At 39.0% G+C, this 26,415-nt stretch overlaps 1 protein-coding gene and 1 long non-coding RNA gene across 5 annotated transcripts in view; one reads left to right on the top strand and one right to left on the bottom strand.

Moving 5' to 3' along the window:
* The window catches only part of LOC134867715 (inactive dipeptidyl peptidase 10-like), a 679,335-nt gene that overhangs the window by 462,362 nt on the left and 190,558 nt on the right, over positions 1-26,415 (bottom strand). The gene's annotated exons all lie outside the window — the stretch shown is intronic.
* Positions 1,827-5,355, top strand: LOC134867719 (uncharacterized). Its single transcript, XR_010166174.1, has 5 exons — positions 1,827-2,137; positions 3,382-3,553; positions 4,572-4,733; positions 4,837-4,926; positions 5,021-5,355. It is a non-coding gene; the product is annotated as an uncharacterized LOC134867719 (long non-coding RNA).

Below are 26,415 nucleotides of genomic sequence, written 5' to 3'. Positions count from 1 at the left end.
AGTGAATTCATTTTGAAGAATTTCTGTGCATCTTTCTCTTTCATGAAACCTTGACTTAAATAACTGTATTATGGCAAAAATGACAGATAATTGTATTTGGTTAGTTAAAAGCAATAATATAAAAACATTAGGTTCAACTTAATATTAATCAACAAACCTTATACAATGGTGTGGTATCTGTTGACATACATTTAATTAAAGTCACTGAGCACACAGACTGTCAATCAAAAGGTACTCATATACCCAAAGTATATCCTGCTTCATCATTTATTTTACTCTACAATGGGACCATAGTTTACAATGTGAGTGGGAAGTTCACTGAGGTGGAGAATCAAGCCAGAGAAAAGGTTCCAAGAGGTTGAACACGAATCATTTAGAGCCCCAGATCACTTACTGAATGGTGGTTTGCCTTTAATAAGCTCAATAACTTTATGTTTTTGTTATGAACTTAGTTTTGTGTTTAAAGTTTAATGTTTTATTTTGAAATGTATCACCTCTTGGTATCTTTTCTAATCTTACTTCCTGTCCTGAGTTTCCCTCCTGTGCCTTGTCACTACCCGATCCGTAATGGAAACCCGATCGGTTCTACGCATGTGCAAATACGCCACTACTGCCCATCATGCTGGTATTTTAAGTCAATTTACGGCAATTTTCTTAATTAAATACTTGCTCTCTTGTTTTAGTGAAGAAAGTCTTAACTATGGAGCTAATTCCTGTAATATTAATTTCTTAACTAGAGCCTGTTTCAGATTTGTAAGCATATCTGTCTGTACCAACTACCCAGGGAAATTTAAATAAAGGTCTGTATTTATGTATAATTTGCCAAGACTTGGAAGGAAAAGGGTATTGTATGTATGTGTATGTGAGCAATAACATGTAGATTTGAGTGGACTGCATACTGAGGCGGATGTGATTTTTATGTACATCTCCATGTATGTTATATATTTGTGGAATAAAGAAAAAAATCTGGAGCTTATTTCATCATTTATTAACTAGGGGTGCAACAACTAAATGACTTAGTCGATTAAAATCGATGACCAAATTAGTTGCCAACTAATTAATTGGTCGATTTGTTGGTGACGTCATCACGTGTGTTTTACGCGCTGACATGTAGAGATTAATATACTGGAGTTCAATAAGCTTAATGGCAACACCTGGTAAAACGAAACACTTAATCGTGTGGGATCATTTTCACATTTATCCGGACCTCAAGGTAATTCAGCGCAAATTTAGATCGCTATCAAATATAACGTGACTGTTTTTCCTGGCCCCTGTCAGGGTCCTTGAACACAACACGAGTGGAACGTGTCATCACGTGGTCAAGTCATGTCAAATAACTTCAGATTAAACAAGACTGTCCGTAGGTCCCATTGCTATTAACTTGCATCCATGTTTCCCTCACTCGAGAGAGGAGGCAAGGAAACGCGTTTTAAGAGCAATGAGACGACCTTTCCTCGGAGCGTCAAGTTAAATGAAATAGCTTAAGTAAAGTAATAGTTAAAGTCATTCAAAAATGAGCAAAAAAAATATGAAAGAATACTATATTTATTCAGCGTTGTAAGAAGTAATCAGTTCGACAGTTTATTATCTTTTGGATATTGTTGTTGAAACAGTTGTTTGATAAGGTTTCTGAAAAACGACAACACTTCAATATTCGTGCACATGCGCAGATCTGATCGTGTTTCCGGTACAGATCGGGTAATGCCATGCCTGATTGTCTGATTGTGTTCACCTGCCGCCTACTGTGTTTCACCCCCCCCCCCCCACCCCCACCCTTGTGTATTTAGTCCTGTCTTCCCCTGTGCTACTTGTTAGTTTGACGTCCATGTTTCCTGCCTGTTCCTGTCCTGTGTTGCTCATGTTTATCGTGTCCCCCAGGGCTTGTTTCTTTTTCTTGTTTTGTGTTTTTTCGGTTACGTGGTCTGGTCCCCCTTTTTTTGGAATCAGCTTTATTAAATAAAGCTTGCTTTTGGTTTGAGCTTTGATACCCGCCTCCCTGTCTCTGTACTGCGTTTGGGTCCCAACTACCAAACCCTGAACATTTTGAGTCATAATGGTTGAGGCAACACGGACGAAAAGACTTGAAAGTGCTCAGAGGACTGGATATCTGATGACAACGATTCCTCGGAGGAATCGGGTGAGTAGGAATGTGCAAAGGGGAGCATTATGCCATGTAGCTTGGTCAATTACTTTAGAGTCTGTGGCTACATGGTATCTTGAAGCATTGCTTGAAACCACTCTCATCCTCTAAACTTCACAGCGTCATTACTCTCAATTTCTATCATCATCAAGTCTCTCATTGGTACATATTGTTTTCAGGTGGTCCCTTGAGAATTTGAATTGAACTGAAAACTGTAATTATTAAAATGTTTACATTTTGTGAGCTTGATAGGATAGACGAGCATGACGATTGCGATACGTAAGACACGATACGATAGTATTGTAATTATAACCTCCTGCCTATCCCACTGACTTACCCATGGCCATGACTGCACTAGAAAAAGTTCAGTAGCATGTAGTGGATTGAAAAAGCAATCATTACCAAAAACTTTCATTTGTATTTGCAATATGAATAATTGATATAATAAAATATCGATACTTGGTGTCCGTGTATCGATACAATATCTCCACGCAAAGTATCGCGATACAATGCTGTATCGATTATTTCCCCCTCCCCTAATGTATATATTTACTGTTTTGCATATTGTGTTTATTTTCTACTGCTGATATGTATATCTTTTAATATATCTTCATACTTACTTACATTACTTATTCATGTGCAATGTCTTCGCTACATGCTGCTGTGACGTAAATCACCTATCCTGTCTGTATCAGCTGACATCACCAGCAGCGTCCAATGATCTTCCGCCTGTTTCTTCCAATCAACGAGCTGACAGTGACTGACACAATGTGAGCTGACAGGAGCCTGACATCAGAGTAGACCCCTGCACTCCATCTGGCCTTTGACTCCGTTTTCCCCACCACAGAAATAAATGAGTAACATTCTGTGATTGGATTAGACGATTAGGAGATAGATTAAACCTTTTAGACATCATCAATAAACAGATTTAATGAATTACCGAGCCCTATTTAACAAGCTGTTCAGAAGCGTTCTGATTGACTTGTTGTGGCGGGGTACACCATGTGCCGGTGGGATTGGATTGCTCAGTGTGAGCACAGTTCACTGCTGCTTCAGTGATACTCATGGTGCATTTGAAGTGCTCCAAACAAGCAGGGACATCAACACGCCACTCTTGTCCTGCATGTAGGAAATGCATTAGCCCCGTCCATCGCAGCTAACGCGCTAATACAGTTTACTAAGCTTGTTATAATTCCTCCACCCACGCAACACGCTAATATGACACACTTCATTTTCATCAGCACTGCAGATCATTTACGGGTGCAAGAGGCGGGCTGCCGCTTTCAAGAGCCTCCTCCTCTGACTGACGAGCATCCACTGCAGCCACTCAGGTCCTGACTCTGACACCACTGGACCTGCAGGCTAAGAAGTACAGTACCTGAGTACATATGCTCAAGTAACATGGAATTTTGTGTGAGTGCAGAGTTGCAAGAAATATTTATACTATACTGAAATTATACAGTGCAAAAATACCAGGGGAGAGAGAAGTACTCAGATGTTGTACTTGAGCAAAAGTACACTGTAAAACATCACAGCCTCGTTTAGTTATGTCAAGTAACATTGTCTCTTTAATTCAAAGACCTCTGACAAGTTTTGGATTTTGTACTCTGCATTTCTAGTTTTAGAAAGTTAAACTTACATGTATTCATTGTCTTTATAACTTGGACATTTTGTCACATTGACTAAATTTGCCTTAGCAAATTATGAGTTAAAATACAAACCTTAAACAGACCTTAAAACCTTTAATTATTTGCCAGTTAACTGTGGTTGGTGACATAAAGATAATAGTTAACTGTGTACATTGTGCTTAGTTATATGTTATGATAGAAAGCTAAAATTATAAAAGTGTAAGCTCATGTGTCTGTTTTAAACTGTTGATATTTAATTTTAATTATTGAGCTACTAAAGTTCTTCATCCACTTCCACATTTAGTTTTCCATTGACATTAAAGTAGCTGGTTTGATAGCTTAAATTGCCATTAGCTATACTGCTGCGCGGAGACTCACGGTTTTATGGCTTTGCACACACTTTGCGTTTCATATTTAACAACCCTAACCCTAACCCTAATCTATACTTTTGAATAATATAGTTCATCTACTATAAGTAGTTTGTTTTTTTCCAGGTTTGAAATCAAGCATAATAATGACTTTTAAGAAGTTTCCCCTTTTTTAAGAAAAGTGTCGAAATCGCAATTCTTGACTTGGTATTGGTATCGAAACAAAAAATGTTGGTATCGTGACAACACTAGAGTAAACTATAATATACTATAATTTGATAATAATGGAGGACTTTTACTGAGCTATAGGATATTAATACTTCAACAACATAAATCATGTACTATTTCTTGCAGTTATAGTAATGAGTTTCAATTGCTACAGCTGTTACATGGTGCTCTTATTTTCTCTCTGTTTGTTTCTTATGTCTGTTTAAGCTATGTGCCGAGTTCAGCAGAGTTGTCACCAAAGACCTGCTGAAATCTGTCCTGGATGGAGTAGATGACATGGTTCCAACTCTGGTAGAGGCTTTTAAACGTGCTGCAGCATCTGGAAGAAGGTTGGCCCTGAATGGTGTTCTGCAGTGTCTTAAGAAAGAGGCTAGTATTTTACAGAGAAACTATTACCAATAATGTGCACAAAGATAAGGATTCTGGCTTGGGTATCATATTTACCTATCCTTGTCTTTTTTTTCCCCTGGAGGACACAAACCAGAACAGAAGAACAGCGGCCCTACTTGGTCTTTCAACATTTCTTTCAGAGGATTCCTCTACCATAATCAGGATGTGTGATGCAAGTCACTATATTGAAATGTTTAAATAATAATATTACGTTCAAAACAAACATTTTGAATAGTCAATTAAGATGTGTGTCTCTATTTCATTAGGTTCTTGGAGAAACCCTCAATGTGATCATGAAAGGAATGCACGTTGGACTGTCGATTGGACACGAAGGCTCTCTGCTTTGACTCTTTTCCTCTGGAAGTGTTCAATGTGGCTGTGGTGGTAGAGGAAAAAACCTTTCTACATGATTTCCGAGATGTGCCCACAGGCTTTGCCATGTTAATTGGGGCAATCTACTGCCTCAACCTCGAGTACCCCCGCAATCTGAGAAACTCTTTTGATTCCTTCAAAAGGTCATCATGAGCATCAAACCGGACCAGTGCTAAGTAAGGATCAATGGACTGAGAAATAAACTGCTGAGATATCGGCTTTAAACAAATGACTGTGTCATAGCTTGGAAAGAAGGGAGTTTCTGGTTTGAACTGTTGTTAGGTCTACACATTGTTCTTGTTTTCAGCTATTTAATTTGTACAGTGCAGGTCACATATGAACACAGCTTCTTGGATCCTTAACATGTTAATGCACATTTCAAGCCCTTATTGAGATGGAACAGTTTGAGGTCTCCTGCATTGTTCTTAACAAACAGTTTGTGTATTCAGTAATTACTTTGTAGAACTCAAGTCAGGTATGGTCAAAGCAGGCCAATAAAAAAGGAAAGAGGACAAAGAGGTGGTAAACCATTATGCTTTCCGGAACTGAAGGTTTCATTGTCTAACATTATATAGTTTTGGAGACAATAACTTTCCTAAAGAACCCAAACTCTTGTTTTAAAATAGCTTTAAAAGAATCTTCTATCTAGTCATGAAAGTTTATTGTATGGTTTCACCATTTCTCTTTCTTCATCAAAACTATAAAACCAATGTGTGAACACTCAATTGTGTTGATGTTGTATCTGAAACCATATTGTATTGTTTTGGATAATCTAATGGTATAGACCATTCTTGTTGTGAAGGCATGGTCACACGCCTTGTTTAAGTTGAAGTATAACATATGTGTTTTAAATAAATGTTCTATATCTGAACAAATGCACTGCAATAATTATTATTAATTTAAATAAACTTGAAATTAGAAGTCAATATAACTAATAGAATGTAGTTCAAGCTAATTTTATCTCAAAATCTTCTTAACTTGCAATGACGAGTATATATATATATATATATATATATATATTTATATACACACATATATATATTTATATGTGTGTGTGTATATATATATTTATATATATGTATGTATATATATGTGTATGTGTATATATATATATATATATATATGCAGAACTTGAAAGTGTGAGTTATAATAATATTGAAATGTGAGTTTGTTTGACTAGGTAAACAATGTTTTCTTGCACTGATAATGGAAGATTGCTCTTTGTTTCAACTCTGAGTATAAAGTTAAATGAACTTACACAACTTAAAAAACAATGTTAACGCAACTAGAACCTTTTAGTCATATCAACTTCATTAACTTGCATTAATGAGTTAAAACAACGATTTTCTTCAAGTTGACTTAATTAGCTTTTTCAAGGCAGCAGGTTGCAAGTTGAACTGACATGAAATATGTTAGTGTAGAAGTACTCAGATCTTGTACTTAAAGTAGAAATACCAGAGTGTAGGAATACTCTTGTTACAGTAAAAGTCCTGCTTTCAAAATCTTACTCAAGCAAAAGTACAAAAGTATTAGCATTAAAATCTACTTAAAGTACCAAAAGTAAAAGTAGTCATTGTGCAGAATTTAATCAGCATATATTTTAAGGTTTTGTTTTATACTTATTGATGCATTAATGTGCTCATCAGTTCAATGTTGCATTCGGTAAGTGTGTTTATTTGAATTAAATGAATTTCTACTGAGTGGCTTAACCTTTAATAATATAAAATCATGTATTGGTTGATTAATGTTTTGTATTTGTAACAAAATCTGTTGAATAAATGTTGTGGAATAAGTGCAACACTTGCCGATGAATTGTATTGGATTTAAAGTATAAAGTACACTGAAAAAACGGAAATGTTTTAATAATAATATTGACTTTAAATAGGTTACTTTTCCCCACTGTGTGACAGAGAACCCCTGAGTGGAATACAGTGGAATCACATTGTTCTCCCCCATGGTCACCATCCTCTAAAACAAAGTCAGCAAAGAAGCAGTGGAACATCACAGCGGCTTCTCTGGAGAATCATGTTACTAAGCCGGTCCCTCAAAGTGAGAGCTGCTCCACCTCAGGAAGCACATCAGAGCAGCTGCACCTGGAAGCTGCACTGTTCCTGCAGTCAGCACTTATTCCTCCAACCTGCAAGTCTCCCGAGGCTCCAACAGCCACATATCCAATATCACAAGGTCGCCTCACAACAGCACGGTATTTCAACATAATGTAAACCTACAACAGCCCAACTCTGAGGGATGGATTCACAATACATAATTAAGAGTTGAGGTCAATATACTTCAATTTTTTAAGTCAAGGCAATTCCAGCAGAACTATTGATTTAAACTGCAATGGGTTGAAGTGTTCAAATCAAGCTGCTGGGTTTTATTTTCACATTGTTTTCCTCTGACCTTTCAATCAACAGCAAATCCAGGTTCAGGTCAGATCCTGAAAGGTGTTCATCCAAACAAGTAAACTTCAACAATTCAATATATACAGACTAATTTTACAGGACGAGGCGCAGAGCCCCCCCCCCAGAGGCTCACTGCGTTTGAACAATCGGCATTTTCTTTTACAGAATATTCTTCCATCTGAGCTTAAAACCTGCACAGACTTTCACTATTTCTCTCATTGTGCAAACACATTGATGCCAACTCTAATCTGACTTCTTCAATTTTAAATGTATTGTAATATTATATTTTAACAGTACTATGTAATAGTTTATTGACCTGTACTTAAATTTAGTTTTTTAATTGTTTGTGTGATAGAGGTTATGCAATGTTTTTAGTGTTTGTTGATGGTTATGTACCTGCCTAAGGACTGTGAATGGAATGAGCTATTAGCTCAAATCTGGGATAAATCATCTCTTCTCTTTTCTGAGATTAATGCATTTGTATGCATGGTCCTTGTTGAAATAAATACATAAAGTATGACGTGTATGATTACATTCACTGGTCTCACAGAGAGCTCAAAAAGAAATATCTGATTATGGGAGTGTAAGTAATCAAACATACTGAAGGTTATGAATGATGCCAATCGTGCAACCACAGGACTCAGATATGGCTTCCTGTACGGTAATATTTTGGAGTTATATTGTGAGAATAAATCAATATATTGAAATGGAACATTAAATGATATAATTCACTGTTTCCCGACGGACCGGATTTTGAACTCCCGGTTGTACCGGATGTTGTTTTTAGCCTCAGATAGCATGTAGCTAATAGAATATCGTATATATGAGTGGAGGGAGAATGACGCGTGGAGTTACATACTAAACACCGCCTCTACCTCTCATTCATTGACGCTGCAATAATACTGTCACGTGTTTAATAACAAATAAACCTCAGAAGAATTGTATGATAAGATATCATAAGGGGAGGCTTCATCAGAGGCTAAGCAGAACGTGCCCTGGAACGCCTCCGTTGACGTCAGCCAATAGAAAACAACAGAAGAAGATGACGAAGTCAGATGTGCCGAAGACCTGCCCCGTTGCTACTAACCAATAAGAGAAGACGAGAGTAGAAAACAATTTGAAAAGTTTGAGAACAGCCCTTCTTCCTACCACGCTGACCACTGGAAAGTGGACTGTGAAGCAGTTAAATAGGAGAAGACCTCTGCAGAGCGTCCTTTGCAAACTTGTCATATCATTGTATTAATAAACCCGGTACATTTAGATGAGAAGTCTCTCTGGTTCTTTTAGCGTAGTCCTACTATAGAATTTAGAACCCTACAATACTCAACAATTCATACATTACTCACCTCCTAATGGACTCAATGTCAGGCAGAATGAAGGCACAGCAATCCATAATCTCCATGTGTTTGTTTTTTCATCTGATAAACAGTGTCTGATGTATTTTATTGTTCTAATCATTGCTAAATCTGCAAAACCCCAGCCATGGGGTAGTCAGGCAGTGAAGTAGAATGTGTGGTTGTCTGGATTCTTGAAATGGAACATTCCATCCATGAGTCTGCAGCCCAAGAGCATGTTGGGAGGTTTTTCATTTCAACTCCATGCCAATGACAAATTTAAATTCTTGTTTTCCACTGCCAACATAATATAATTCGAACAGGAAATAACACATTTAAAACTGTGAGACGGAAGTGCTAAATGAACAGCAGCTCATCTTCTCAGTGTACCTCGTGTTCCTCAGATTATGCTTAATTCAGACCCAGCTGTCTCTACGGTTTGTTTGTTTGTTTGTTTGTTTATAATTAGCATGATGTCAACATGTGGTGTTTGTTTCATTATCAACATACCCCTTCATCCTTGGTGAGATCAAAATAATCTCACTGAGCTCCACTACAAATAGAGAAGCTCTACGTATAACCTCTAAATCCCCCGCGGCACATGGCTCTGCTGTTCCGGTGCTTTTGGAGATGCATTAAAGTGGAGGACTGGAGGCGGTGTGCACTCCGGTTGTGTGTATTTTACTTAAATTGTAACCAAGGAATGCAATAGCCACTTTCCTGGAGACGGACAGGTGGCATCGGCATGCTTCACAGACTCGCTGTAATTGGTATGTGCTGTGTCTGGTAGCAGGCACTACCTTTTATTTGCTTAAGTGGCTGAGAGGTGCTTAAAGCTTCCTGAGATGTGCTGCAGAGTAAATAATGACTGAGGGTGCTGTTTCCAACCTATATGTTGTATATTCTGAAAGATGGGCCTGGGTAACTGCAGTTCATTGATTCCTCTTTTTCATTCCTCTTCAATGACTGCCACATTTGATTCTCAGAACATTGGTCAGTGACATGGTGCGCCTTATTCATCGGTCAATCATACACTCATTAAGAGAGGGAGTGACACTCCTCTTTCATTATTAGAAATAGGACCCAGGTTATTCTGCAGTCCATTATGTTGTTAACCATGTACACTGGAAGATCAAATATCACTGTTTAAGTCTAAACTGGCTGTTAGTATACCCAATACATGTCATTTATACACTATCCTATGTACATATGTTTCCGTAGTATGTGTATTTATTTCTGTGTATTATATGTATGTACTTCTGTGTAATTATTGTGTATTCTTTGCAATATGTCTTTTCTACTGTACATATGTATATTGTACGTATTATATACTGTATGTATATGTTTTATTGTATAATGTTTATACCTACAGTATCTATCCATCTATCTATCTATCTGTATATCTGTCCGTCCGTCCATCTATCTATATATCTAACTATCTAAAAAAAACCTGTCTTGTTTTAAGTTCTGCCATACTTGAAACTATGTATTACAATATGTTATGTTACATTTGAATACTGAGTAATAGAGTAAGCTTTCTTATTCTTAAAACTGCTCGTATCTATATGTCAACATTGGCAATTAGTCAGATGACTTTGTGTGATGTGAAATTAACTCGTAATAATGATCTGACAGAAAAATATTGAGCAACTCGGCAGTTCCCCTCCTGGAGCAATAGCTTCCTTAGCTCTTTGCTTAGACAGACTGACTTTTAGTTGAGTCTTACGGCTCTCATCAGTCATTTCCAGCAGCAGCATGCAACAAGAAATCTAAAAAAAACAACAACTGTACACCAAATGCTCAGAACCAAATGGCATACACACAAGCTAAACAGTCACACATTTCCCTCAGGAGTTGATTGAGACTCAACCAGAGTAAAATCAAATTCAGTGCTCCGACCCATTAGCTGGAGAGAACTCCAAATGACAGCATTGGTTGGTCCATTGTCGGAGAAAAGTCATGTTAGCAAACATCACATGAACATAAGTTTAGATTAAAAGGAAGTGGCTGATGCCATTATATGATTTTTTTTGTTAAGGGAAACAAATATATTTATTTGACATATCTGTATACATTTTATAAAAATAATATGTTATATTTATCTTTCTGTCGCTCTTCAAATATTAATAAATAATCATTAAACTACGGTGGTCCGACAGGCACAAAAGTGCAAAACACTTGGGAGAAACGCACTGCCGTTTTAGAAACGATACACATATAAAAAGACCAATGTGACAAAACAAATGCAAATAAAGAAACATCTTCACAAACTTGACAACACTTGCAGCATTTAGAAAACATTCACTATTGGCAAAACAAGCGCAGCAAAGCAAAGCATTAATGGAATGCTGCCCCAGCAATGTCCATCACTTTTTAGTGTCCCCTGGGTTCCAGTGGCAGAGTTTTGTTTATGCCTTGTCACAAGTGTTGTGAAATTGTAGAAGATGTTTCTACATTTTCATGTGTTTTGACCAAGCCCCCAGGAAGTGCTCCGGACTGAGAGGAAAATATCCGTAGTGGCCAAACGGCAGTACTACAACTTCCGTATAAGTCTGTGACGTCACCCAACTCAGAAATACTTTTTCCCATTGACTTGCATTAGGAAAGAGACGTTTGTAAATCGGTGGATATTTTTTTGAAACTAAATAAACTGCCCAGTATGAACCCTTTTATAGCCCTTATTTGCACCTTGACCGCACTGTGTAGCTCCTTCAGTGACAGGCTGCAGCACCGGCGGGGTTTCACGGAGAGATACCGCAGGTCCTTCCTTCCTAGAGCCATCAGACTTTACAACCAGCATGGCCCCCGGTATACCCTCATACGTACAACAAAAGCTGTCTTTGGCTCTGTTGCTGCTGTAACAAATGTGTCCCCTCTGTGAGACCAATAAAGGGATTCTGATTCTTATTAAAATCATTAGGTCCTTAAAGTTCTTAAATGCTCTAAAAGCTGAATCCAGATTTATTTTCTCTCTTCATTCATTCTACTGAGCCGAAGCTGGAGATAAGGGATGAGGTTCAAGGGAAAACTCAACTGCGCATGCTCTATGCTCTCGACAGCCAGGCAAGATGGGTAATTTGTGACGTTTTGCTCTCGAGAATGTCAGGAAATTTGTCTGCATGCGCCAATGAGCAGCTCTCATAGGAATGAACGAGGTCCCGTCTCCAACGCTGTATCCAGTTCTTATTATACCACCATGGTTGTGATACAGTTCTCTTTTCATATTTGTATTGTTTATAAAGCTGCAGTGCGCTTCTCCCTAATAGAAATGTTTATGGGAGTTAAATGTGCATCTTTTGGGAACTATTTTAAGATTTGAATAAATATACCTCACAAGTTGACAATAATAAAAAAGAGTTTCGTCAGACATTAGCGTGTTTGCCGTGTGAATCTGCTGAAACATTTAAATACCAGCAGTCATTGTGTCAGAGGGTGTGAGGGGGTTAGGCAATGAGCTACTATACTGCCTCCTTTGTCCCAGGAAGCCTATATTTAAACCGGCCATGTTTAATTCATCCTCAACCGCTGTCCTTTCCGCACTGGCCCTGTTTCTGAGACGGAACATCAAATGTACTGAGGACTTAATGAAGTGAAATGTCACAGCCCTATGGCAGGGTGGTGCAGGTTATAAATGGGATATGAATGTCACTCCATAATGCATTGGCCCTTATGACCCGAGGGGATATTGGCACCAAATATGTGTGCAAAGTGTGTCTTGCCTACATTCACACTGTAACTGCGTTCCCAAGAAACCAGACTAAGTGGCAATATATCGTCCTGCTAATTGGGTTTGCTAATCTCACTACCTATTTTCTTCATAGCAAAGCATTAGCTCCCGTTCATTTTGGTATGAACTTCCATGGACTTGGAAATTGCCAGACCTGGATAATAAACCCATAAAGGTTTCATAAATGAATATGAGGCCTTAATTGGGTGTTGCCAAAGTTATTCTGTCTGAAGTTGTTTCACTAAGACTGACTTGAGTGGGTGCATATGAAGGAGCACCACACACAGACCTTTGATGAGCAGAGGGAAGATTCCACAGAGGGTGAGAGAGCACAGAGCATACATATGACTTTATGAACATACTATAGGATGTCATACTGCTCTTTCATCTTTGAGGATTACATGAGGATTTGCTCCCTGCTAATCGTGCCAAGTTGGACAAAACAGTTGGACATTTTAATGCAATTAGCTTTATTGCTAAAAAGCTGTCCCCAAATAACTGTGTTGCAAAAAGCTAATATAGATTGTTTCAAGACGAAGGAAATAAACTAAATGAAGCAATGCTGTCACAGTGAGTCACATGCTTTGTGGGCTGAACTATCCACAACAGACTCCTCCTTAATTTAAAGGTCCCCGATTATACTATATTTAAACAATATGTTGTAGAGCCATATCTATACATAAATTGTCTGTGAAGTGTTTTGCTCAAAATACAAACAGATTCCCCATTGTAGCATGCCTCATCCCCCTCTATTTCAGCCCTGTTCCTGAAGTGCTGATTCTGTGACTGTAGCTTTAAATGAACTAGCTGCTGCTGGCCACGCCCCTTTGGAGCTGCTGCTGGCCACGCCCCTTTGGAGCTGCTGCTGGCCACGCCCCTTTGGAGCGTCATGATCTCTCCTCTGAAGATAAGATAAGATGTTTACCACAAGGACAGGACCTTTATATTACACACAGTCTCTCCAGTACAGCGTTAGCTCTGAGTGTTAGGATGCTTGCTAATGTAAACACAGATCATATCACTTACAAAACACGTGGCGCATTGTTTTTGATACAACGCATAGCTTGTTCTTTCTTCAGTGTTTACCACTAAAACAGTGACATTATATGTATTATACAAATAACAACGTTACACTTTGTGAGTCTACTTACACCCCAGGAACACATATTTATGTATAAAAGATGTAAAAAAGTGCATTTTTGCATAATTGGGGACCTTTAACATCAACACCCGGTGGCAACCTCCAGGTCTGAGAGTGAAGCGGATGTGGAAGTGTCTTTAATGGTATACCTGCATTCAGAAGAAGAACCCATACTTTGGTAAAGTTCTGACAGAACAAAACGTAATTTCTGGTTCCATTTTCCTTTATTTTCTTCAGTACAGCATGAAGCGTTTTCATCTCACAACTTAAACTGTAGTCACAACCTTTTGCTTTTTTTTAGTTCATAAAAGTTAGTTGCAATTATAAGACCAATTTGTTTTTCAGGTTTTGTAGTCAGCTCCTCTTTTACGTGTAACTGAAAATCAAATCAGGAAATTCAAAGCTCTATAGTCCAGAAACCATTGAGTGAAGTCACGGTGAATCCGTGCAATTCTTACTGTGTAGTCAAGTCCTTCATGTCAGGAAGGCTACCTGGCCACGAGAGTGAGTAAAAAAAGTTTTTTATAATAAAAACACTAAAATAATATTGATTATAATTTGATGGCAAGTTCAAGTCAAGTCAAAGTCCTAAACTTTGAAAACCGAGTCTTAAACAAGTCATGAATCCATTTTCTCTCCGCTGGTAAATTATGTTTTTTTTTTCTGTTTTCAGATGGAACAGTAAGGTTAGGCTGCTGTGACGGGTTAATTCAGAAGGAATTTATTAATAAGATCCCTGATGTTAAGTTAATACAAAGTTGATGGGACCCCTCAATCTGTTTTTTATTTGTATTTATTGTTGTACCTAATCATTGTCACATCTCCATGTTATATTGTGTGCTTCGAAGCAGTACTAATGTTGTTGTTGTTGCCTATAAGTAGACAAGAGAAGAAGTAGAAGAAGAACGTATCTTCTTCTGTGGTTTTAAATAAGTACAGAGTTTATGGTAGTAAACTGAATGAAGCAGCTATTCTCTGGCTGCTACACTACTGCCATCATCAGTGAAAATAGACACAATTATGATTGCCTGCTATACCGTTTCCAGCGCACAGGATCAAATCACAACAACTGGATCTCATATGCGGGATATTCATCACTTTTCTCTGGAGAACGGCCACGTAACGTTACCCTAGCGTTTTGGCCCCTGTAATGCTAAGATATTACATTGTGTATTTAATGCAACAGTATGTTTTAACCATAGACTGTATATAAAACCTGCATCTATTTAGCTGATAATAATACATAATAATATGATAATACGGCTATTTAGCTTTTGAGCTAAAGTGTGCGTTAGCTGAACAAACAGATTATAGTAGACTTGACCGTTCTTTATGCAGTTTCAAATGGCGAACAAAGTTTGAGGTTGTCGAGTCTCCATCTGTTATGTGTGGGCCACAGGTTTGGCATTCTGCCATTAACTTTTTGTTTAAAACGTGAATGCGACTACTTTAACTATCATTTTTTCGAAAGTGCTGGGATGCTGGGTAACGCAGCGTCATGGTCACGACTTCGTCTTGCAACCTGATTGGTTAATAGCTAAATAATGGGGGACCTTGCGTATTAAATGATACATGTCAACTTTCCGAGGTTCATAAATTTAAGGTTTGATGCTTTGATAAATATTGCGAGGAACTTCTTTTGAATACATTCAAGTATCAAGTCACCTCATGTCAGAAGGTTCAAGTCAAGTCTTGAGTCATTGGTGTCCAAGTGGAGTCGCAAGTGTTTTGTAATTTTGTCATGTCGAGTCCAAAGTCATCAAATTGGTGACGTGAATCTGACTCGAGTCCAAGTCATGTAACTCGAATCCACACCTCTGGCAGGAAACATAAATTATGTAGAATTGAAGTGAGAAGACAAAAACAACTGAAATATTTAGATTCTAACTATAACCATAGTAGATTCCAAAACACAATATCAACCCTTTCTTCGAGCGTCTGTCTCTGTGTAGTGAGTGGTGAAGCCAGATTATTTGGTGAATGAGCTTCTATCTCCGGAAGCTTGAAAAATGTAATAACATAATATCTTATGTCCTTGCAGATAAAACTATTCAGACATTAACTAAAGCAGATCCTCTCTTTTCAAACACATTCCATTCGGTGACAGTGAAGAGGTTACATTCCCATGATGATGCATCTGACAGAGGGTGTGTTAGGGGACCTGAAGCTGGTGTAAATGCCTAGCAGAGTGTGGATGGATTGTGACGTTTAAGATCTGTTGTCACTGTGAAGGCGGCCATTAGGGACTATTTCTGCCTCAGCTGTGGGTTGCAGTGTGTGTGAGAACAGAACCTGAAGCTCTGTGCTTTGTTCTGATGGCGTGTCAACATTTCAAGCAAGGGAGCAAACTCATTTTGCTTCAGGGGCCACATTCAGACCAATGTGAGGGACCAGTAAAATCATAGCATAATAACCTATAAATGACGGAACTCTAAATTGTTCCCTTTGTTTTACTGCGAAAAAGTACAAACAAAATGTTATTAACAATCTTTTTACAAACCATTATGAACAACCTGACATTTCTTTCGAAACATATGTGCAATTTCAACATTTGTTTTATTCATCCAAGCGTCATTTATTTCCTTCTGAAATCATTGGGATGCAAACTGATTTCACTTTGATCTGTGATGCACCTGCGATATTAAATCCTGTTTTTTGTCTGCTTCTTGTCTGGTGTTAAGAATAAAGGGAAAAGAACCTGAGTGTCTTTCAAACAAAATGCTATTAAAGCTTTCAACTTGCCAAAAGGATAGCAAACCTGGAGGAAAACAAAACATTTCCCTTCAATAATTACATTCATGATTTTTTATATTTGTAATAACACAAAACAGTTCAGATTGAATAAACTCTCATTAAACACAGAGAGAGATATCCGGACATATTGTTGATTTGGTGTACAATCCCATCTCCCCTCATGTTAAATGAGTGTGTGTGTGTGTGTGTGTTGAGACTGGTGGATGTAACCCTCTGCAGACCTGCTGCCAGCTCTTCACCTCCCTCCCATTCATCACTGTCTATCCTCGGCAGGCAGGTGCGAGCCAATCAATACCTTCCTTCATTAGGATGCCAGTGAATGGCCTTTAACAATTACTTAATTTCACTGGCAGACATACCCTATCTTATTACCATGGCAACATAGTGTTTTTGTCAGACTTTTGGCTGGCCCTGATCAGTTTGTTTGTGGGCTGTGCTAAATGTGCTGCACTTGGTCAGTTATAACATTCTCTGCGTACTTCTGCATTTTTATATTTGGAAAATGTTATTTGTTCCTCTAAACTTTAACATTTACTTAATTTCTCTGGCAGACATACATAATCTTATTAGCGCTGGTACAGAAATAAACAGCAGTCCCATAAAGACTTTAAGGTTGCGCTTGCTTGATGAGTTTCTTTCTCTTTTCTATTACATTTTAATGAAGGTCTGATTTGGCTCAGAGAATATAAGTGCCAGAAAATAATTTAAAAAATGAAAACCTCTATTTGTTAAAGCTGATCTAATTAAATGCTTTGCACCCCCACCGTACAACCACACCGTACAACCACACCGTACAACCACACTGGCGTTTTTATCTTGGTGGATGATACCTCTTCTCTGCACATGCAGTGAGGGGACCTTGTGTAGTTCCCAGTATAGTTCCCCCCACACGAGCAAAGGTCTTATGAGAGAGAATGCTGGGGGGGGTCTTATGGGCCTTTGATACTGTATGAATATAAGAAGGTCAAATAAGATGCAGATAAAAATTGGTGGGGCATATGGGAAAAAAAACAATACCAGAAACTACGATTGAAGATAACCTGTCCAGAATTAAAGTGCTTCTAAAAGAAGATCTACTTTATACCAGATAAAGATAGAGTGGTGCATTGATTAAGTATTTTGTGGGCAGACCTGGAAGTTAGCATTACAAGGGCTCAACAAAAAGCAATGGATTTCAAAATGTTGCGGGTAAAAGATATGTGGCAAACACATACGTTTTCTTCAGCAGGAAAACCTCCACGTATTATTACCAATGTATGATTTTTGAAACGTAAATGCAACATCATAATCAAAAAGCTTACATAATGGTATAAACAGACTACCTCACTGTCGCTGGACTTCACTTAAACACTAAGCTAAAGGTGGCTAATGTCTGATATGATGATGTTAAGTAGTCTTATTTAGACACTTGTCAGCAAGCACCATTTTATGACACAAAGAAGCTTCAGACATTCACCAGTAGGGTATGTACTTATGTATTTATGTCATAGGACAAAATGTGTCCAGATTGTGTTAACCACGGACCTTCAGGTGTCTAACCACCAACATGTTCAAAAAAAGTTTTCTTCTGTAAGTTTGGTGCCAGAACTGGTACAAGTCTCCCCTTTTTCCGGGTGTTAGGACTCATTCCTGAGACATTCTATTTGTAAATGAAACCAGAATCTGTAGGCAACCAATTGTAGTCTATGTGAATGGTTGAATGCAGGTATACAGTCTGTATAGGAAGCAAAAGAGTAAGAACTGATTGGACAAAATGGAATTGGATAACCCATTCATTTTAAACTAAGAGAAAAAATAATTAGTCATGAGTATTATATTACCCCTAAATCCAACACACTGGCATTTATCTCCCCACCTTCCCTCTTAGGTCAGAAAAGTGTGTGTTATATGGTTTAACAGTCACTGTTGTGCAGTTAGACTGATAGCACCTGTGAAGTGTCTCTGTGTGTCCTTGTACCTTATCTGTGCGGCAGTGTATCACAAGGTTCAACAGCATACAGAAAACAACATGTTTATAGAGGAATCTGCAGAGTGTGCCTCTCCTCCCATCGTTTGGATTTTTCGGGGATTGACGCTGATGGTCTCATTTTCTGTGAGCGGGAATTCAATGTAGGAAAACTATTTTGTTTCAGCTGTCATATATTCTCATTTTCTGTCTCTTACTGAAACACACAGAGCACAAGAACAGCCTTTTCCAGAAAAGTTTGACACAGACAACTCATTTTACACTTTATTGCTATAGTATATTGCCTTTTTTAATGAGCAATAACATCATATACTGCCATGCACTCTGACAGCCCTCTGTTTGTGGGACATTACAGTGTTCTATTTTGAAAGCTATTCATCCACTTTTCTTTTTTCATGCAAAGAATAAAGCATATAAGATCAAAGCTACACTGAACAAACTGAACATTGACTTTAGTTAAATGTATTATGTCAACAAATGGCACATAATTGCTCGATGTAGCTCTTCCTAAGCCTCTAAACGTGGTGGCTCCCAAGGCTCGGTGCTCAGTCCCCTTCTCTTTACAATATACATACTTGTGCATTTTGAAATGCTATCATCCACTCATATGCCGATGGCCCCAATTCTACATCAGCACAAAACCTTCTGCCCACCTTCGCCCTCTTCACGAGACAAGTCACAATTGCTTTCTTCAAATAAAAACCTGGGTCACAATCAATCTACTCAACAGCAATATAACTCAGATCATGATTGTGCCCCAAGGAACTGCTTGGGAAGGGTGAGGATCTGTTCCTCAGTGTTGACAGCTGCACCACCTCTCCATCCCCTGAGGTCCTCGACCTGGGCATCATCTTGAACTCATTCCATTTTTAATTTCAACCTAATATTTTTAATTTTGAACTTAATATTTTTATAGTGCTGACATAAAATATTTGATTAAAATCAACGTTTCAGTTTTTTCAGTGTACAGAATGAAGACTTTTGATATCAGCGCTGACTCACCGGACATGCGATGCACTAATGGCAGTGTTCATGTCTGTTTTCAGCATTGTCTCTGTTTAAACTCACACACAATGAGCAGGCGCACAGGGAAAATAATATCTCCTTTTAATCAGAAACCCTCACTGCTCAGAAGAGTGATAATGCACATGTGAGGAACCTCAAAAATAGGATGTGCTGACAGGAGCTTAATGGAAGATGGAGAAAAAAGTCTGAGATACAGAAGGCTTAAAAGAGGCTGGGTGAATATGGGAGCTTTTTCATCCAGAATATTTTATAAAAGCTGCCTAGGCTCCCAACAATGTTCACATATAACTAAACTGCATTGTCATTACATATGAGGGAAATGTATTTTGTCGGTTAATTCACGTCGCTAAATCAAACAACCATTTCTTCTAAAGGTAAAAGCATGCCAAAATATAGCTTTAGAGTTTTGTTGCCTTTTATTTTAGCAAAGGAGGTTATGTTGTTGTTTTGTTTCTCTTTACAAACTTTAAGTAACGATGATTGCACAGAATTTAATAAAACTGGATGTGAGGGTGTGAAATTGACAAAGGAAAAATGCAATCCACTTTGGTTTGGATCCAAATCATAGGACGGATACAAACTAATACTTTCGAAAAATGGGCGCGACAAGGTACAAGATAATATCTGAATAATCAGAACTACAATTTCCTGACTGGACAATTTTCCCTGAATGCCCAACAAAACAATAAAAAGGGCCAACAAAACCAGCACACATCTCAAATATTTTAGTTTGAAAAGATGTTTTCAACGTACATCTTAAACCACGTGTATTGAACCGTAACCAGAGTAAAAATGTGTTTCCCTTTGACTGTAATTGTTCGGTCCTCATCAGGACATTATCTTTCATTTAGTTAGATTTGTAATAAAGATCTTTCATGTGACCAATACACCATGTGACTTAGTTGGGAAGCCAAATGTGAGCAGGACAGCCACATCTACTTCAGTCCTCCAGGTTCCAGGCCTGTGGTTGCATTCTCGGTTGGTATATATTACTACAAACATAGTCTTATTTCATTTCTGCACAACATTTTAAGCAAGTTACATTTATTAAAAAATTACCATGTTGTGTTGTCAGGTTAGCTAGAGCCAGTCTTTAGTGCTACAGCCATGTGTAGGGGAGAGTGGGGTAAGATGGGCCAGTGGGTAAGTTGACCCCATCCCCTTTATCTAGCAAACTGTGCATTTGTTGTCATGTGATCATAAGTTCATTTCTATTTGGCTGTGATAGAGAAGCACAATGTAAATGTGTTTGTTCCACAATAATCCATGTTTTGTTGCCAAAGAACATTTATCCAGGTCTAATTATACACTGCCCGGCCACAAAAAAAGGTCACACACTCTAATATTCGTTGGACCGCCTTTAGCTTTGATTACGGCACGCATTCGCTGTGGCATCGTTTCCACAAGCTTCTGCAATGTCACAACATTTATTTCTGTCTTGCATTCATTTTTCGCCAAGATCTTGTATTGATGACGGGAGAATCGGACCACTGCGCAAAGTCTTCTCCAGCACATCCCAAAGATTCTCAATCGGGTTCAGGTCTGGACTCTGTGGGGGCCAATCCATGTGTGAAAATGATGTCTCATGCTCCCTGAACCACTCTTTCACAATTTGAGCCCGATGGATCCTGGCATTGTCATCTTGAACCATGCCCGTGCCATCAGGGAAGAACAAATCCATTGATGGAATAACCTGGTCATTCAGTATATTCAGGTAGTCAGCTGACCTCATTCTTTGGCAATACGTTGCTGAACCTAGACCAGACCAACTGCAGCAACCCCAGATCATAGCACTGCCCCCACAGGCTTGTGACCTTTTTTTTGACCGGGCAGTGTATGTTTCATATGTGTTGGTTATTTAGCAAGCTGTAAAACCATGTGAATCATTTAGCTAAAGATTAGCATGAAAGACTAAACTAGACAGTGTTTTGGGGCAAAGTGAGCCAGTGGTTCAAATTAACCTCCCATGAGGCACTGATGTTAAGTAAGGTCCCTGAAGTTATAAAATGCTATTTCAATATACAACTGATTTGTTGTGGATGTTTCAACATTGTAGAAAAGCTATCATGCCAAGAAAGTCCAAAAGAAAGACTCAGGAGATGGAGAAAGAAGCGACTGATGGCAAGGGAGGATGATCCATCAGATCAGTGGCAACAGACAGGAATATACATAAAACGGAAGGAGGAAAGGAAGTAAGAACAGTAGGTACAATGGAACAGCAGAGGCAGAGAGGGTCTTCACTCTGGAGAGAGGAGCTTCAGACCAGATCAGATTCCATGGCCTTACTCCGAAGAAATCTGTTAACTGGCCTTGAATTAGCAATCAGAAGCATTCCTGTACCAAACATCTCAAAGCTTAGAGGAGTAAAGTAAATATTGTCTCATCTTACCCCACTCTCCCCTATGTACATTTCTCGACTTATAATGGTATAGTGATTTTAAGTATTATTCTGGTCTTATGTCTTTTGCATAATGTAGTTTATTTCTTAGTTTCAGCCTTTCTCTGTCATTTAACTGATTAAAAGGAAAACTCCAGTCTCCAGTGCTTGATGGTGGAAGGTGTTTGGCTGCTCGTCAAAGTGCACAGGGCTACGTGCACGTAGGAAAAAACTGTAATTGAGTTTAGTTGTGTGCGAGTGTAATTCAGTTTGAGGTGTATGAGAGGACGAACAGGAACAGGACAGTCCTTCATCTGTCTGTCCGCCTGCTCTCAGCTCAGGAGCTTCCAGGCAGTAGCTCACCAATAACAACCTTCACGCTCTACCAGTCGTGTGGATGTGCCACACACACACACACACACACAGACACATACACACACACACACACACACACACACACACACACACACACACACACACACACACACACACACACACACACACACACACACACACACACACACACACACACACACACACACACACACACACACACACACACATACACACACACACACACACACACACACACACACACACACACACACACACACACACACACATTTGCATGTCAGCAGGGAGGGACTGACACACACTTTCTTCCATGCACTGATGCTTTAGCAGCAGTTCCCAGCGCAGCCTGGGAAGTCTCTAATGTTAATTAATGGGAGGCAGCAGAGCATGATATTCCTAATTAACCCCCGAGAACGATGCCGCAAAGGCATGCAAGTGGAAAAGCAGTCTAAAAAGATGCAATTTGTTTTTTTTTCAAGACCCCGTTCACTGCCATGAATCCATATGTTGCAAACCACTTTGCAGATCATTGGCAGCTGACAGCAACACGGCTGATCTTTTGTTCCTTTTGCCACCATGCTGAGTGGCGGGGGAATAGAGATTAATTGGTGTGATCATGTAGCTAATTAGGAAAATGAAAGAAAATCAAGGTGGGTTGATGGCTGAATGCGAGGAGACCTACTGAGCTGAGCGAAGGAGTGATTAGTAATCCGCGAAAGAAAACAAGTCTGCTGGCACACAAACATCTTTTTGAAATCAGAACCACGAGTTGGCATTGACATGCAATTACTGTTCGCTTTACACTTATTAAGAAACTATTCACACCACCTTAGGCACACACAGCCCTGAGAAACCCAGGGGCACTTCAGTTGGAGTGTGTCAGTGAATCCACCCCCCCATCACTCTGCGGAACGGGTCACAGCACAGTTATTGGCAGCCCTGCAGAGAACTTCATACCTCTTGCCAAATTCTTGATTTAAATTAAAGGTGTGGAAGTGAAACAATGATTCACCAAATACTGCTGCACACAGAGAGTAATGGGATGTGTCTGAGCCAAGGTAAGAGGCCCCCCCGAGGGGAACATTGGTGGCAAAGATACTCTTACGATATATGCTGTGTCTCTGATATAGACGAGCATCACAGAGAATGGTACTCATTTCCTGTGCTGCAGTTCACCCGCACAGTCAGCTTCAAGGGTGTCATTTCCAGTGAGAGTGGAGAACACCCCCCTCACATGTTTGGTCTTTCACACTTAAATCTACACATACTATAGTATCACAACGTCCTATTGACAACAGGTCTGAGTTAGAAAAGGTTAGGGCTGCCCCCTGAAAGTGAGTCAAATAAGAACTCATGCAAACATTTAGAAATGATCAAAACGTTTGAATTGTGTATTTTTAGTTGTTGTTTTCTTCCTTGTGTTAAACCCATTTTACTTTTATAGGATTATTAATGAATATCTGCAATATCTTTAGAATAAAAGGACTTAGATATGTGTTTTTTTGAACTACACTTGGATTTAATAGTTAATTGATAGGTTATATTAAGTCTCTCTTGGCTGTCAATAAATATGCTTGTGAGGCAGGATATGACATGCATGTCTATATATGGCAGGGCAATGGGACACAGCGGCTGATGGTCAGACGGGGTAGCGGTGAAATCTTTTGACCACAATCTTTTAGTTACATTGGATTCTACAGAGAACTCCTTTTTCCATTTTTGTTAACAAATTGAGTCAAAACCCACAACCCTGACAAAGTGTTTATTTGATTTGAGAAACAGACTAAAACACATCAAAGCCATCAAAGAGTGCATACCAATATATTTCCTTCCAGGAATTTGGGCTATAGATATGGATTGAGATGACGTGGTAAAGATGTCACACACAAAGCATGGTAAGACAGAGAGCCCCGTCCCTCCCCATAGTTAGGGTGGCTGCAGCAAGATCAAAAGCTCCCCCCCACGCAACAACCCTGACACTGTTGAGACTGTTCTCATTTGCATGTTCCTACAGAATGAAACTAAGGGCGGGATTTTACAGTTGCTTTGATAAAGTCAATATGCTAAAAATTTGAGAAATATGTGAACAATGTTCATCATTATAAGCTAAAGTTTTTGTCAATCTATAAACGTGACCGTCACATGAGAGGTATAATAAGGTGACTGGAATAATATTGAATAATGCTTGGCTCCATGAGAAGCTGTTCAATGCATTACATTCACCTAATGCAGCAAAATACCGGGTTTCTGACACCTTAATTGTTTATTTTGTATTATTCCCTCAGTTATGGTGTGATATGTACATCAGCATTAACTAAGTCTATAAGCTGCTTATCCATCAAGCATCCATTATTTCATAATGATGGTTTTTTCTTTACATTTTTAAATAGGCCCTATTATGCTTTTCAAGGTTGTCCCTTCCTGTGGAGTGTTTGGTAGGTTTTTGTGCATGTAAATGGTCTGCAAAGGCTAAAATCCCTGTGTTCCCTCCATTGGACTCCTTTGTTTACTTCCTGATCATAATGACATCACAATACTGTATAACAGTTGCGCTTCTATTAGCTAGCGCTCTAACACATTGTACGTGATAGGCTAAGTGGGCGGGACATCTCTAAGCGGTGGACCAATCCCAGCAGAGACGCTACATACTGATATACACCAGAACATCAGCAGGAGAGGACTCTCTAAAGTAGAGACGCTACATACTGATGTACACCTGAACATCAGCAGGAGAGGACTCTTTAAAGTAGAGACGCTACATACTGATGTACACCTGAACATCAGCAGGAGAGGACTCTTTAAAGTAGAGACGCTACATACTGATATACACCTGAACATCAGCAGGAGAGGACTCTTTAAAATAGAGACACTACATACTGATATACACCTGAACATCAGCAGGAGAGGACTCTTTAAAGTAGAGACACTACATACTGATATACACCTGAACATCAGCAGGAGAGGACTCTTTAAAGTACAGACACTACATACTGATATACACCTGAACATCAGCAGGAGAGGACTCTTTAAAGTAGAGACGCTACATACTGATATACACCTGAACATCAGCAGGAGAGGACTCTTTAAAGTAGAGACACTACATACTGATATACACCTGAACATCAGCAGGAGAGGACTCTTTAAAGTAGAGACACTACATACTGATATACACCTGAACATCAGCAGGAGAGGACTCTTTAAAGTAGAGACACTACATACTGATATACACCTGAACATCAGCAGGAGAGGACTCTTTAAAGTAGAGACACTACATACTGATATACACCCTAAAATGAGCAGAATACGAACAATTTTCCATGCAGAGGTAAGTTTCTGACGCAGGGTTTACCAGGATTGTGAACAAAGCTTGATACATTAGGGAAATACTCTAGATGTTTAGAGTCTGGGCAGCGATGTTGCAAGAGATAAGTGTTGGAGTGAAGTAGATGATGTGTTGGATGGAAATGTGTATTTCCATTAGTTGAACCAGCATTAGTTGGCTTATGTCAGTAATTAGGCCGGAGCATGAAAGCATTTATCATCGTCAAGGACCCACACACTCGACCACAGATACGACTCTCCTTCGGCTGATGTCACCTCCCATTACTGCGTGTGCACCTCCAAGAGTCATTATCCACTCAGCCATGCTACAGAAAGTTCAGCTGCTAATAATACAGCTTGTAAAGCAGTCACGTATTAGAGCAACCGGGGCTTGGCCTGACATGTAAATGTATAAATGAAACCTGAATTATTAGGCATTATATATTTATCACAGTGCACATTTCATTAAGAGAGTCATTAAGTGCAATAATATGTGAGGGCGCTGCGGTACTTCCATCATTTACACCACACTCTATCCCTCACACTGATGCATTGCATTCTCCTACACTTAATTTCAATGTGGAGCTTCCACCAGCGCCAAGTTTAATTTTCACATGATTGCAAGTGTTTATTTCTGGGAGCCGCTCCGTCAAATTATACAGCAAAACAGTCCAGCAAGGATTTATCAATCCATCAGCCACAAGCATGCTTCTCAGGTCATTAAAAAAGATACATTTAACGAAAATAATTGACAGGATGAATTATTTAGGAGAGGTCAATTGTATGAGGTATACAGTATCGATAGCAAAAAGCTCAATAATGGGTTTACAGAGATTACTGTAGCACTCACTATTCACTGAGGTGAGCATGCTGCACGACGTCTGACC

This window comes from Eleginops maclovinus, chromosome 7 (assembly GCF_036324505.1).
Source record: "Eleginops maclovinus isolate JMC-PN-2008 ecotype Puerto Natales chromosome 7, JC_Emac_rtc_rv5, whole genome shotgun sequence".
Lineage (NCBI taxonomy): Eukaryota > Metazoa > Chordata > Actinopteri > Perciformes > Eleginopidae > Eleginops > Eleginops maclovinus.
Note: the sequence above shows the minus strand (reverse complement) of the source record. Positions and strands in the feature narration are given on the sequence as shown.